The sequence below is a fragment of the Saccoglossus kowalevskii genome, chromosome 11 (genome assembly GCF_978046115.1).
Source record: "Saccoglossus kowalevskii chromosome 11, keSacKowa6.1, whole genome shotgun sequence".
Taxonomy (NCBI): domain Eukaryota; kingdom Metazoa; phylum Hemichordata; class Enteropneusta; family Harrimaniidae; genus Saccoglossus; species Saccoglossus kowalevskii.
The window spans coordinates 4,067,229-4,082,563 of record NC_140651.1 but is presented as its reverse complement, the minus strand read 5'-3'; the positions used below and the strand labels follow the sequence as shown (position 1 = coordinate 4,082,563).

Genomic DNA, 15,335 nt, shown 5'->3' with positions numbered 1-15,335 from the left:
TTATGAAAGTTGACATTATTATCTATCCAGATTATTGAATGTGCAGAACAAAATGTAGAAATGACAGCAGTCAATTTAGCTCAGCAATGTCTGAACCTTAAAAGAAACTATATAAACTGATTAATAATTGGAATTATTAGTTCCTAAAAATAAATTAAATTATTTCATTTATTTCCACAAAAATAAAATAAAATAACATGGCGTAACTATTATAAACTTGTCTGTTGTGAATCAAAATTATATAAAATAATGAACTGAAAGCACACAGAGACAGAAATTACTTGTGCTCTCTAATATATTTTCCACATATTTTCATATGAGAAAACACATTTAACATACATTTATCTACCATACTTGTCCATAGTGGCCATGCTCAACTAATTGCACATCCTCCACTTTTAATTAATTTCTATTTTGGGGGTTACACTTGACTAAGTACCCACAAAATTCATAAAAACCATTCATTGGCCATTTCACTTTTCCAAATAATTTTAGTATCCATTGTGACTATCGCTTGGTTTATAAAAATTCACTATTTATCTAGTTAACTGGCAAAAAATAGTTTTTCCATTGCAACATGAATTGGATCTCAACCAACCTCTAATTGATTGGTACTTGTTTTCATGAGCAACACATTTTCAACTTTTCATGAGATTTCATCTACTTTTTGGGTTTTAAATAAAAAATCATTTCTGAAATTACTGTTTCCATGGCAACAAGATGCACAAATCTATACATGTACAAATATATATTGACAACTGTTTCCATAGCAAGCCCTCTTAAAAATTTCATGAGAATCCATCTATAACTTTTTGAGTTATAAATGAAAAAATCCTTCCCAAAACTGCTGTTGCCATGCAATCAGAACCACATCTCTACCAAATGTAATTGCTGGGTTTTTGTATCAAAGGAGTTCTCAACTGAAAATTTCATAATAATTCATAATTTGTTGGGGTATTTTCATTATATTTACCAGGTGAAAATACAATCATTATGGTTGATCAGAATGATGTTAGGGTTTCTTTGGTCACTTTGATCAAGATCTGTGATCAAGTCTGATTGAGAATCCAAAGCATCAGCATTTGTAACACTGATTGAGTTCTGATTCCCAAGGCAAGCACAATTTGTTCAACTTGTCATACATTTTCTTCTACGGTCTCTGTGCTCCCTTGTTTGCTGGGGGTTCAATCCTGAAAATATCAACTCAACATTCTGCCAACACAAAAAACAGGTAATTTTTCTTTTGAAATTGTTGTATTTTTAGTATCAATTGAAAAGAATTCAACTACATCCAAAAAGAATTATTTAGTAAAACTGCATTTTTAAAATTTTCAAGTATGACAAACGTTACTATGGCATGCAAGTTTTATTTTTTACCAGACTGACAAAAAAGCTGCTTGTTTCCGGTACATAAGTAGGCAGAAATTACAAACACTATAACAGTATTTCTTCTTCCAGTGATAAAAAATAAACCACATTAGTAAGTGATCATCTTACACATTCAGAAGTAAACATTTGAATACATATTGTAATTTCCTGAGATGTTAAAAGGAAATAAAAATTTTTTTTGATGCATTTGGAAAACTATTTATAAACCGTAGTAATAGAACACACAACAGAATTTTCAGCTTACGTTTTTAAAATTAAATAATTGCTGCAAGTAATGGACCCATGATTAAGTATCTTTAATACCTGTCTCTGCATTACTAAATATTAAAATGACATTATAGAGAGTCTAGGCATCACTATTTAAAATTTAATATCATTTGACTAAATACAATGCATTGATTTTTTATTAATTATGTCATTGACAAGTTATCTAGCTCACAGACTTGGACACTTTCATTTCAACCTGGGCGACAGCCATTGTGCATAACAAAGACAGATATATTGTATGGTTATAACAATTATGATGTTCCTAATATTTACATAACCTTCAATATACATGTACGTTGTTATTATTAAATTTATTCTGACAATAAAATAAAAGTGACGAGAGGTTTGAGCTGAATTATTTTCATTATTATAAGTTTAAAATTGTCCAATTTTTCAAGAAACAATATCTCAAAATGCAATAGGTTTCCATGGTGAAATTACTTCTTCATATTTTTTATATTTCACTTGTGACATGGGATGAAAAAGTCCTATAATATTATTATTAATATTATTGATATGAATCCTAACATCGTGAAATCATTTCAAAAAGGTGACATAAAATTTCGCGAGTTTCCAGTTTGACAATTAGTTCTCTATTTATACAGAAACATTCTCAGTAATACAAAATATAAATTTGACTCTAAGAATATATTAATTAGCAATTAGTATGCAAATTAGTTTATATCTCCGTCCTAATTACATTTTTTATGTTTTTAAAGTATCCTTGAACAAACTGATCCAGAGATCGGAACATATGATTGACTTTTAATTTGCAACATCCATCTTCTTAAATTTGCTTAAGGATTTGGTTGACTTGTTTATAGTTTTATTGCTTTTACATGAAAAGACTGAAACTATCTGGGGTTAATACTGATATGTTTATTATGGTTTGCCTGACAAGGATGGGAGTGTTGGTTAGATAAGTTGTACAGTTGTATGCCACCTCTACTTTCATAAAGTCTCCAATAGTATATCAGTTTTAAAGGAAATATCAGTTATACATATAGATACTATGGGTACTATGGCTCCCAGGTGATCAATATCAAATTATTAGATCCAACAACTTTCAGAAAATAATAACAAAAAGAGGAGAGTATAGTTCAGAGACTAGTGAATGCTAGGTTGAACACAGTCGGTAAATTGATAGGCGTCAGTGGTGGATTATGACTTATATGTATTATACAACAGATATGACTTCTGATTAGTGGTGCAAAGAAAGATGTCACATAATACCCGGTATCAGATACACATGTGCAGCTTAGAGTATTATTCATTTGAGCAATGAAGCATCATATATCCACTATTATGTAAAAGAGCATGAACCTAAGCAAGCTACAGATTAAAACTCAGCCTTAGGTTTAGATAATTTGTAGAATTTGTGTGGGTATGTGGGTGTGTGTGTGTCCGTCTCCATCTGTTCCAGGTCATAAACTGACCAATCTTTCAGAGAGGATATGGTGTTCAGACACACTTACTTTATCAAAATTGAGCAGTATCAAATGTGTATATGTATACATGTAGCACATTATTAAGTGTAGAAATACCCAAAGATACTTTTAACTTAGAGCTTGTCAAATGCCATGTGATGTTTTGACACTACTAGGATGCTATGACTTTTATTTGTCCTATCTTTCAATTTGTTCAAATAGGCCTAATCCAGATGGCTGACTGGTGGCCACTTAGTACATCAAATAGGCCTAATCCAGATAACTGACTGGTGGACACTTAGTACATCAAATAGGCCTAATCCAGTTGGCTGACTGGTGGCCACTTAGTACATCAAATAGGCCTAATCCAGTTGGCTGACTGGTGATCACTTAGTACTTCAAATAGGCCTAATCCAGATAACTGACTGGTGGCCACTTAGTACATCAAATAGGCCTAATCCAGTTGGCTGACTGGTGGCCACTTAGTACTTCAAATAGGTCTAATCCAGATGGCTGACTGGTAGCCACTTAGTACATCAAATAGGCCTAATATGGCCGACTGGTGGCCACTTAGTACTTCAAATAGGCCTAATCCAGATGGCTGACTGGTGGCCACTTAATACATCAAATATGCCTAATATGGCCGACTGGTGGCCACTTAGTACATCAAATAGGCCTAATCCAGATAACTGACTGGTGGACACTAAGTACTTCAAATAGGCCTAATCCAGATGGCTGACTGGTGGCCACTTAATACTTCAAATAGGCCTAATCCAGATGGCTGACTGGTGGCCAATTTGTACTTCAAATAGGCTTAATCCAGATGGCTGACTGGTAGTCACTTAATACTTCAAATAGGCCTAATCCAGATAACTGACTGGTGGCCACTTAGTACTTCAAATAGGCCTAATCCAGTTGGCTGACTGGTGGCAACTTAGTACTTCAAATAGGCTTAATCCAGATGGCTGACTGGTGGCCACTTAGTACATAAAATAGGCCTAATATGGCCGACTGGTGGCCAATTTGTACTTTAAATAGGCCTAATTCAGATGGCTGACTGGTGGCCACTTAGTTCTTCAAATAGGCCTAATCCAGATGGCTGACTGGTGGCCACTTAGTACTTCAAATAGGCCTAATCCAGATGGTTGACCAGTGGTCACTTAGTACATCAAATAGGCCTAATATGGCCGACTGGTGGCCACTTAGTACTTCAAATAGGCTTAATCCAGATGGCTGACTGGTGGCCACTTAGTACATAAAATAGGCCTAATATGGCCGACTGGTGGCCAATTTGTACTTTAAATAGGCCTAATTCAGATGGCTGACTGGTGGCCACTTAGTTCTTCAAATAGGCCTAATCCAGATGGCTGACTGGTGGCCACTTAGTACTTCAAATAGGCCTAATCCAGATGGTTGACCAGTGGTCACTTAGTACATCAAATAGGCCTAATATGGCCGACTGGTGGCCACTTAGTACTTCAAATAGGCCTAATTCAGATGGCTGACTGGTGGCCACTTAGTTCTTCAAATAGGCCTAATCCAGATGGCTGACTGGTGGCCAATTTGTACTTCAAATAGGCCTAATCCAGATGGTTGACCAGTGGTCACTCAGTACATCAAATAGGCCTTATCCAGATTTCAGAACGTGTCAAATCTGCAACAGTTTCTCAAAGATAAGAATCAATAAAAGTTCTGGTTCAGACAAGTATTGCCTCAAGTTACAAATTGTTTCACAATCCTGTCTAATTGGAGCAGTTTTTGCTGAAGATATATAAACTCTATTCTGAATACATAGTTGCAATACTACACTACACTACAACATAAACAGGTGACAATAATAAGTAAATGTAACGTATTATCGATTCTTTACAAATAGCAGTAGTCTGCAGGCTAAGCAGTAGTCTGCAGGCTACGCAGTCTCAAATATTAAAATTTTGAACTTTAAAGTAATGTGATACAGACATTGTTTGCCCTCTAACTTACATAAAATTACTCATTCATTACAAATTGTACATCCATTAGTAGATAGCTTGAGGTAAATAAGGTACTTGTATTCTAAGGTATCAGCTAAATAGATAAAGATGTGGTGATACAAATGTACATTATTTAACATGACCAATAGGTATATTACATGTAGTCTGTAAATGAGTAATCTGTGACTAAGTATTACTAAGCATGGTACTATAACAGCTTATACATCATCTGAAAGGAAATATGGTAGTGTATACCATACCAAAGACTAAAGGGATTACCTGGCTGCCAATTCAATATAGTTGTATTTTGTTGTCTATAGAAAACATGTTTGTTTCAATCACACAAATGCCCTGTGAAGTGCACAGGATGTTGGTAGCACTGTAAGGGAAATAACTGCCTTTTTTTTTATTTTTGTAGCTGCCTTTGTCCTTTGGATATGGCCACCCTTTGAATCAGATTGCCAAACCAATGGATGTGCATACACATGTATGTATCGTAAGATGTATGTGTGAAGTTTGAATGTTATCAGTCTTGGTATGACCAATATACAGGTAGAAATGCACACATGAAACACATGCACGGAAAATGAAAAGACATTGAATACCAACATATGCATTACCATATACACCTATATCTAAGCTTTTAGATGAGATATAGATTGTTATAGCAACATACATGGTAACATTCAATTTTTAACTTGTTACTTTAATTCACTACAATCATAGACTTAGCACACATAAACTTTAAATTGAACAAAGAAAATACAATTATTGTAACCAATCAGAAGATGAACAGCATTTTTTTACACAATGTAAATTATACACTGAAACTTTACTCAATCTATTCACAGAAAATTGAGAACATTGCATTGTTACAAAACAACTACAAACTTATTTACATTATGAATGCAAATTGTTGACAAACATTAAAACTAGTCATTCATTTCATTGAAACAGCATTTTCTGCTAGAGACAAAAATGGCCAGTAAAAGCCTAAAGGATTCCTGTTTAGGACTTCATTGTTTCCGTTTAATCGATTTATTTAGATTTTTCACTCAAAGAGAAATGTATCTTTTTCTATTCATATTATATCATAGATCATTTTTCTGACCACCTAATTTTTGTTGAACAATAATTTGTTGTTTTCCTCTAGAGATTCAACCACCTGGCAGATTCTAGCTCTTTTATCAACAAGAAATAAAACACCACATATTTATAACACCGTTCATGCTGTCTGTTTTGTTTTCACATTTCACTTTTTTTGTGTTTTTTCTTTGTAATTAATACCTTCATAGACATTTTATTAACAACTGACTGAAAAATTAATCCACTCAGACAAATTTGTTCAGCCACCTTTCAAAATAGTTACAATATTTGGTCTATTAGTAGTGCATACAAAATGTATAAAGCAAACATATTTATTGTATGATAGACCATTAAAATATGACTTAATTTGACTATGGATATAGCTCCGTTATTGAAAAGTGAATGCACTACTAATAGAGTAAATATGGTATTTCTTCATGGTTTCATTAATGGGAGTATTGCGATGGTTATTAAATATATCTTGAGTACCATGACATCCAAATGATAAAGCACTTTACAGCAAATTTCAGAAATATTGGAGCAGGATGTTGACAAACTGATTGATGAATTGAAAGACAGCTTGTGTTTTGACTAGACTGGACTATACAAATTTGCTGGCACCAGCTAGTGGTCAAATCCACCCCAGACACATGTGTATTGAAGCAAGGAAAGACAATGCTTTTACAGTGGAATTTAGACAAATTTGTCGGCACCAGCTAGTGGTCAAATCCACCCCAGACAAATGTGTATTGAAGCAAGGAAAGACAATGCTTTTACAGTGGAATTTAGACAAATTTGAAATTTATTCATTTTACATGCACAGTATCTGCTCTGTTTGTGGAGCATGTGCTTATGATAATGACAGCTGTATCTTTAAATGTTTGATATAATAAATGTGACTGTTATGTGACAGTGCTTCTTTTGGTGATACACTTCTTATAGAGCAAGTACGGTAATACAACCTTGTACGTTAAAATTAAACAATGACAGTGAAATTGAAAGTAACTCGACTTGATGCTAATGATATTGTATATTGCTATAACCAATTTTAAATACATTTTTCATGTATATCAAAACACTCTTGGTGTGGTGAATCCCAAAGGGATGCACGGCAATAAACTGGCACTGTCAATTCTAGAATAAGCCAATTGTTTATTCAAATCCCATGCTGTCAAGTAATTCACAACCAACTTGCTGCCTCAATACTCGTGAGGCTTGTTGTACGAGTTGATGTTAGATGATAAGAGGAAAAGCAATTAACTATTAATAAAGAAATTATCATATATGGAATATTGATAATAAATTTATTAGAAATGAACCTGATGGTGAATTTATGATGGACATAATGAAATGATTATTGCATACTAAATATTAATTATAAAATGGGTAATAAATAAAGAAGCTACATTGTAGGTTATTTGTTTCGAGTTTGTGTTGGTAAAATGTACATTAAGGTTGATTGCAGTGGTATGCATAATATGAGTTCATTGTGATAGACATGAGCTTGATGATTGATTATAAAATGATATCAATAACAGGCACATTGTCGAGAATAGTTGATCTAATTTGCATACAATCAATATGTACTGAAATAAATACCAATTTAATCATTTTGTAATTTAGCATGGGAGTAGCATAGGATGTTATAGATTTAGATAAGCTGTGGCCCTATATACAGGGGGTGAGTTTTCATTAAATCGTGGGTCATTTGATGAATCCTTGAAGCTTGAAATATCTACAGTAAAAAATAGTCTTTACTTAAAAAAACATCATTTCACACCACATATTATCACTTTTATTTTATGCAGGTTAGAGCAGTCAAAACAGTAACACTAAGATATTGTGTAGTTGGAATGTAAAGTCAAGCTTATACCAGTGATAGAATAATAGCACAGTTTTCATAGCAACCAAAATAGGCAAATGCTTCAAACTGTAGTTAATTGTATAGTACATGTAAATTTATAAAGTCTCTAGAAAGTTTATGAACAATAAATGATTTAAAGCCACAGATATCTATTTTTAACCGTTATTACACTCTTAGGCAGTAGTATAATATTGAATTTTGAGTAAACATGGTATTTTACTCATGTTGTGTACACTGTATGGGAACCAACATTCTCTCTTACTTACAGAGCAACAGATAAAGACACTATGAGGTGGGAGAGGAAGTGGTAGTACTTAAAGACAAGTGATGAAAACAGATCGACATTTCTACAATACATGTAGGTAAGGCAAATGTAAATCAACTGCAATATTCACAGTAATTGAATATCTTTCAGTTTACTACTCCATCTTTTTGAAGATTGTGGTCTCAAGTCTAATTTACCAGATGATTTTTTTCTTGAGGTAATGAAAATTACAAAAGCCCTTTCATTATGCCTTAAAGATGCTATCTATAAATCCCCTGTTTAAAAATTGACAAAATAGTGAAGTTTTTATTTTGATATTTCTTTAGTCTTTATCTTTTAGGTTCTTTTTTTATTGTTTGTTTGTTTTTATCACATTTGTTTATTCTTGTCTTGTTATTCTCTTTACCTTACTAAATCCTCTGATAATTTAGTTGTGTAATAAAGTTATTATTATTATATAGAGTTGTTCAAGTGAGCCTCTGAGATAATTTACCAATGAGACAATCTTTAAGAATAAAAAATGAGGCCATTCTTTATACAACAGAAGGGTCCAAAATTGAAATGCTATCAATTCGCTATGAATATTGCAGTATTCATTAGATTATTCTTAGTGGGGTTTGACTTTGTGGCACTTCCATCTTTAAAGCCAGCGCCATGGAAACAACCATTGTCACCAGGGGTGATGTGGGATGAAATCATATACACAATATACTTTTTTCAACTTATTGTTTGATCCACAAATCTCATGTACCGGGGTATGTGTTATATTGAGTATGAATATTATGGTTGTATAAATATGGCTGAATATCATGAGGCGTAGTCGTCTATATTCAAATTGCAATTGTTGACAAGCCTTGCTCTGAATCACGTCACATTGCAGATAATCCCATGGATGGTTGATTTTGTGGGCAATATTTCTATGTGAAAACTATTTTGAATCAGATTTTGAGTGAAGTAATTGCATAAAATATTATAAAATAATATTATTTGTATCATAGAGCATTCTATATGTAAAAACATTGAATTATTATGTGATCACAAGCATACAATTTAATTTCAAAATTTAATACCTTTATAACATTTTCATCACCAGAATTTCCCACCCAAATTTGTCTGTACTTTTTTTCTTATATTCTTCAATATTTCTAGAAATGAAGTCTAATTTTTGACCCATCAGTAAAAATTTGAGTCAATTTTTGTTTTTTACTCAAATAATTTGGCATTTTTGTCACAATCTTCTGAAAGAAAATACAGACTTTGAACCAATTACCATTGTCGTGCTTTAGATAGTAATATTTGTGAAATTTGTATGTGTTAAATATGTTCTAGTAGTTAGTGTAACCATTTCAATTTCTTCTGAGGAATTTTAAGTGTTTCAATAAAACTAACTATAAACTATAACTATAAACAGGACTAGATTGTGAATTTGTGATGAAAAAAGAGAACTGGTGGCGAAAAGGTTAATCAAACACAGTGGTACTTTCTAGACAATTTCAAACAAATACAAAGAAACAACAAATGTTCTAAAGAAAATTGATAGTCTAAGAGTGATTGTTATGATCAGTTTATTTTGACACCCGCTGTAAGTCCAACAGGTGGAAGATATAAAACATACGGGTGATTTATAATACGATTAGATATATTATTCCATGTAGGAATTACAGGGACAGGTGCATTCAGTGATTAATCAACTGGTTTCAATAAAATCAAAACCAAAACACAATCAAGAGAATACGTTTTGTTGATCTGTTCATATAAAAAGTATCAAGTCTATTAATTATTGACTATATAAGGATTGTGAGTCATAGAGAAAATGCAAACATCCAAAATCACTATGGCAACAATGACAAAATAGTATGCTTATTACATTCAAAGTGAAATACATTTGTTCGAATATCCTCTCGAGAAGAGAGTGCTTTTCTGAAGCAGTCGTGAGTTGACTGACTAAATATAATCACCATTACGATTTGCATAAGTTATTGGTCCAACTTAGTTAGAGGCTGGATATATATTAAAAGCTACTACAGCCTTGACTGCTTGTTTGCCCGATTTAATACAATTTCAGGCTAGAATGTGAATTAGGCTGATGAAAATTTGTTGTGCGTTTCAAATTCAAGGTAATCCATTTTAAAATTGAAATCCTGCTTTGTAATGAAAAGCTGATAGTTATATGAAAATGGTAATAATAGTACTGGTACAAATAGTAGAATACACAGGTTTATATGTTGAACACCTACATGTGCTATGTGACCACCGGTAATACATGTAGTTGGTTTTCTCAAGTGAGTAATACATTTCCCATGGTAACAAAACAATGTAACATTTTCACAGCATGAAAATGAAAAAAATTGTACTATTCATTTTGATATAAAATACTGAATCTAATAAAGCTTAAACATGTGATACCAGTATTTGTTAATACAAGCTCGGTAATATCCATGTCTGGTTTTAGACAAGGGGTTAGCCAGCCACTCCATATTTTAGTGTCTGGTTTTAGACAAGGGGTTAGCCAGCCACTCCATATTTTAGACAAAACAACATTTCATTCGACAGGCTAAATTTCTACAGACCAGTTTATACTTTACAAAATAAATATTAATTAAAATCATTTCCAATATTAATTAAAATCATTTCCAATATAGTTTGTAGACTTTTTATTTTCTGGCTATAACCATGGTTTTAGGGTACAGTATCCTATCCCCACTAGTGTTATTTTATGACCATAGACACATTTACCTCCTGTCATCTTTTTTGATGAGTTGTTAGCATGCAGTTTTCTTATTGTCAAATGAGTAAGTACATTATATACAAAAAAACAATAAATAAAAAAATTAAATCACATGTCTGTGGTTATATAATTTCCAATATACCGGTAGTTTGTAGACTTTTTATTTTCTGGCTATAACCATGGTTTTAGGGTACAGTAGTCTATTCACACTAGTAGTATTTTATGAACATACATGTACCTCCTGTAATTTTTTGTGATGAGTTTGCATGCAGTTTTCGTTCTTATTGTCAAATGACTCATAATGTACATAAAAGAAAAGAAGATATGACACATGTACTCAGTCAGAGAAGAAAGTAATAAATATAAACAGAATTATAAAAACAAGTTGACAATACATGCGAGTCTCAAATAAAAATTTAGTGAAATATTTAGCATTTATGCATACATAATAAACCACTAACTCTCCCCATCTTTTATGTGGGGTTTATACAAGGAGAAAAATGTATCGTGCAATTCAAGAAATTACAGTTAAATTACAATTAAAGGACAACGGTATGAACTGGAGTCATTGTCTTATTATGGACTGGAGTCATTGTCTTATTATGGACTGGAGTCATTGTCTTATTATGGACTGGAGTCATTGTCTTATTATGGACTGGAGTCATTGTCTTATTATGGACTGGAGTCATTGTCTTATTATGGACTGGAGTCATTGTCTTATTATGGACTGGAGTCATTGTCTTATTATGGACTGGAGTCATTGTCTTATTATGGACTGGAGTCATTGTCTTATTACAGTGCTAAAATGCGGAACTCGCTTCCTAACCAAATGAAGGAGTGCAAAGATTTGTATTCTTTTAAGTAAATGGTGTCATTGTGGTCACCATCATTTTGGGATATTTTAATTACTTAAATAATTAATTATTTGTGAAGTCTTACTGTTGTTTTTCTCTGTGTTTGATGTTTGTAATTTTTGTTTTTGTTTGATGTAATTGTTAGTAGTCAGTGATATCAGCCTTTGGCTAGGTATTTCAAACTGACTTTAAATAAACGAATTGAATTGAATTGATCATGAAAAATGCCAGAGGCACAATTTGATGACTAAAAAGTACATGACTGTAAGTACTGAGTACACATACCCTACAACCATCACCAATCTTTCCTCGGCTCACTATGCTTGTAACCCCCCCCCCCCCTCCAAAAAGAATGATTTAGGTTACATTAGTGTCCAATTTCATGTTTGACAACCCTTGACAAATATACCTTATTTCATTACAGATTGTAAGTAAAACAAAACCATACAATTTTGTGATTGACTGATGTATGCAGCAGAAATGGCTTCCAATATAAGTGATAATATTACATACGACGATGACAATGCTACATGGGAAGAACTAGGAACCATTGGAATTGTCTTGCAGTCCGGAATGTTGATCATTTTATGTATCACTGGTTGTCTTGGAAACTTATTAACCATTACAGTAATTTTAAAATACAATGATATGCAGTCTGCAACTAATATTCTGATTGCTAATTTAGCATTATCAGACTTTGTGGTATGTCTTCTAAGTGAACCTTTCTTTATCGTTGGTGTTGTGTTACAGCGATGGCCTTTTAACGATGCACTCTGTGTAGCTGTCGGTGAGATCACTATTATGTCATTTCATACCTCAGTGCTCACACTTTTGTGTATTGCCATCAATCGCTACTATGTGATTATGAAGTCACCGACATTAACACAGCGGTACTTCACCACACAGAAAACCATCTTAATGTGCTGTGGAACATGGATGTTTGCTCTCACTACAGCTTTACCATCAGTATTTGGATGGGGTAGAATCAAATATGCACCGGATATCTCAGTCTGTTTACTAGATTTCAACCCTGAAGATTTTACTTTTATTCTGGTATTAACTATCATTTTTGGTGTGATTCCTTTCATTGCCGTGACAGCATGTTATATCAGTATTTATTACACTGTACATAAGAAAACAAAAATGTTCACAAAATCTGTACAACCTATCCAGAAAAAAGAGAACATAAGTGAGGAACAAAAAGAAGGCAGCTCTTCCGAGTCTAAGGGTAATAGCATCCAAGAAAATAATACGAATGGAATTGAAGCAAGAAATCCACATTCAGAAGTAGATACTGATTCCAATGATGCACACACAACAAAGGAGCCTACATCTAAATGTACCACATTGACTGAGGTAGAAACTAACAATATACACGGATCAAACACATTTCTACAGAATCCAATCAGTGCAAAGGTACAGAAAAAAAGATCTACTCCTAAACTCAATAGTCAACAGATTAAAATGATTGAAGGAAAAAGGCGAAGAGAATCCACTGTAGCTGCTAATTTATTTCTTGTAACTTTAGTTTTTTGTATATGTTGGTTACCACTGGGAATAGTAGCACTGATTGCCAGCAAACATGATATATCAAGACCTATTCTGATTCTCAATATCCTCCTAGCATACAGTAATAACTCACTCAATACATTCTTGTATGCTTGGAGGAATTCAAACCTTAGGAAAGCTTACCGTAATTTATTAATGTCAGAAGAACATACAGGTAACTCGTCACTGCCTTCTAGATAAATTAGAAGCAGGTTAAAAGTTTCAAATTCACACGCAGAAAAATGAACAAAATCTATTGACCTAACATATGTTTTGTGATGATACCATAGTCTTCAATTCAATTATCCATTATATATCTTTTATACTTCCTCTAATACTTTAAGATGACAAAAGATACCTGGTAAAGCATTTAAATCCTTAAAAAAATAATTAGGTTCAAATTTATATTTATATTTGTGATTATAACCTTTCCATTTTCTGACAGTGATTTAAGTGTAATAATTAGCAAAGTGAAAATTATATTAACAGTATTAAATTAAAATCAGATTAAATTAAAATCAGATTAAATACCTGAGATTTGTATATGATGTGTAAGGAAAGTATTTTGTGGACATTGAGAACTTGTATCACAAATGTACAAAGAGTGTACATTCATAACACTGATTATAAACTTTCAAATTACCCTTTTTTTGTTGTTAACATAACTGTTTTTCACTTGCTCAGAAGAACTGTGCAGTAGAATGTTGATTAATAGTTTGATTTTTGTTTCTAGTTTAGTTGGGTAAGTGTCCCATTTGCTGTACACAGTCTTCACCAAGACACTTAACTCTATTGTCACAGACCCAAATAAGTCAAATTGCCCAAAATCAAAACCAGTGTATACTAATAGCCTTTTAAACAAAACACTCTGATCTGAACATAACTCCTAAATTAGTTGCAAAAATTCTAACCACATGAAGAATGATATTACCTAAAAAATCACCATTTGAATACATGTAGGGGTATGATGAATGCTAGCTGTGATTTATGTTATGAAAACATCAATAAATGGCATATGTTAATTGGCATGTTTTACTCCCAATTGTAATCTTATTTATTTATTTATTTGTATTTTATATATTTGTATCTTATTTATCTACTTTTCTTTAAATATTATATATTTGTAATTTATTTATTCATATGTATTTATTTTTACATGCTGCAGTACAACATTCATGTGAAACAACTGGCTTTTGTTATATTTTAGAAATAAAAAAATTGATATGTATTATAACTATATTTGTCATTAAAGATTTCATCAATTTTTCTCATCATTGTGTAAGCTCTGCCAATAGAGGGTGCTATTCACCCAGTTACAAATCACCTACATATGGTTGTCATGTGACTTTTATTTTTTTATTTTATGGCATTCAATCCTGCCAGAACAATATAATTATATATAAAGACAAATGCATCCTGAAATTTATCTTCATCATATTATCTTGAAATGTCTATATTCTTGGGAGTCAAATACCGAATTTTCTCTATTAGAAAGGAAATGCAGACATAAATGGCATAGATGTGTCTGTTGTCAAAATAGTTTTAATGATACAGTATACATCAAATGCAATTAGTTTAAATATGATTTGATTGAAGATATGCTTCTAATACAGAAAATATGTATACGCATATTAGTATCATGTAATACAAAAATATTATTAATTAGACTAATACAGTGGTTCACATAATTGTAGGCTGGGGAGTATAAGCATGAAAAGTCACTGATAAAGTTATGAGGAAGCCCCTAACTATATCTGAAAAGGCTAAGATAACTATGCATGGCAAAGGTTGATACTGTGGGTTAAATGCAATTACTCCAGCATGATTTGTTTTCTATCTTGCCTCTATATTTGTTCCTTGAATCCCCAATTCAATGGCAGCAAGGAAACAATCGTTATGACGATGATAAATAAAATGTATGAAAGCCTTGGGAG

At 32.5% G+C, this 15,335-nt stretch overlaps 1 protein-coding gene across 2 annotated transcripts in view; it reads right to left on the bottom strand.

The window, feature by feature from the left end:
• Positions 1-15,335, bottom strand: part of LOC100378155 (kinesin-like protein KIF25) — a 93,853-nt gene that overhangs the window by 71,553 nt on the left and 6,965 nt on the right. The window lies entirely within an intron of this gene.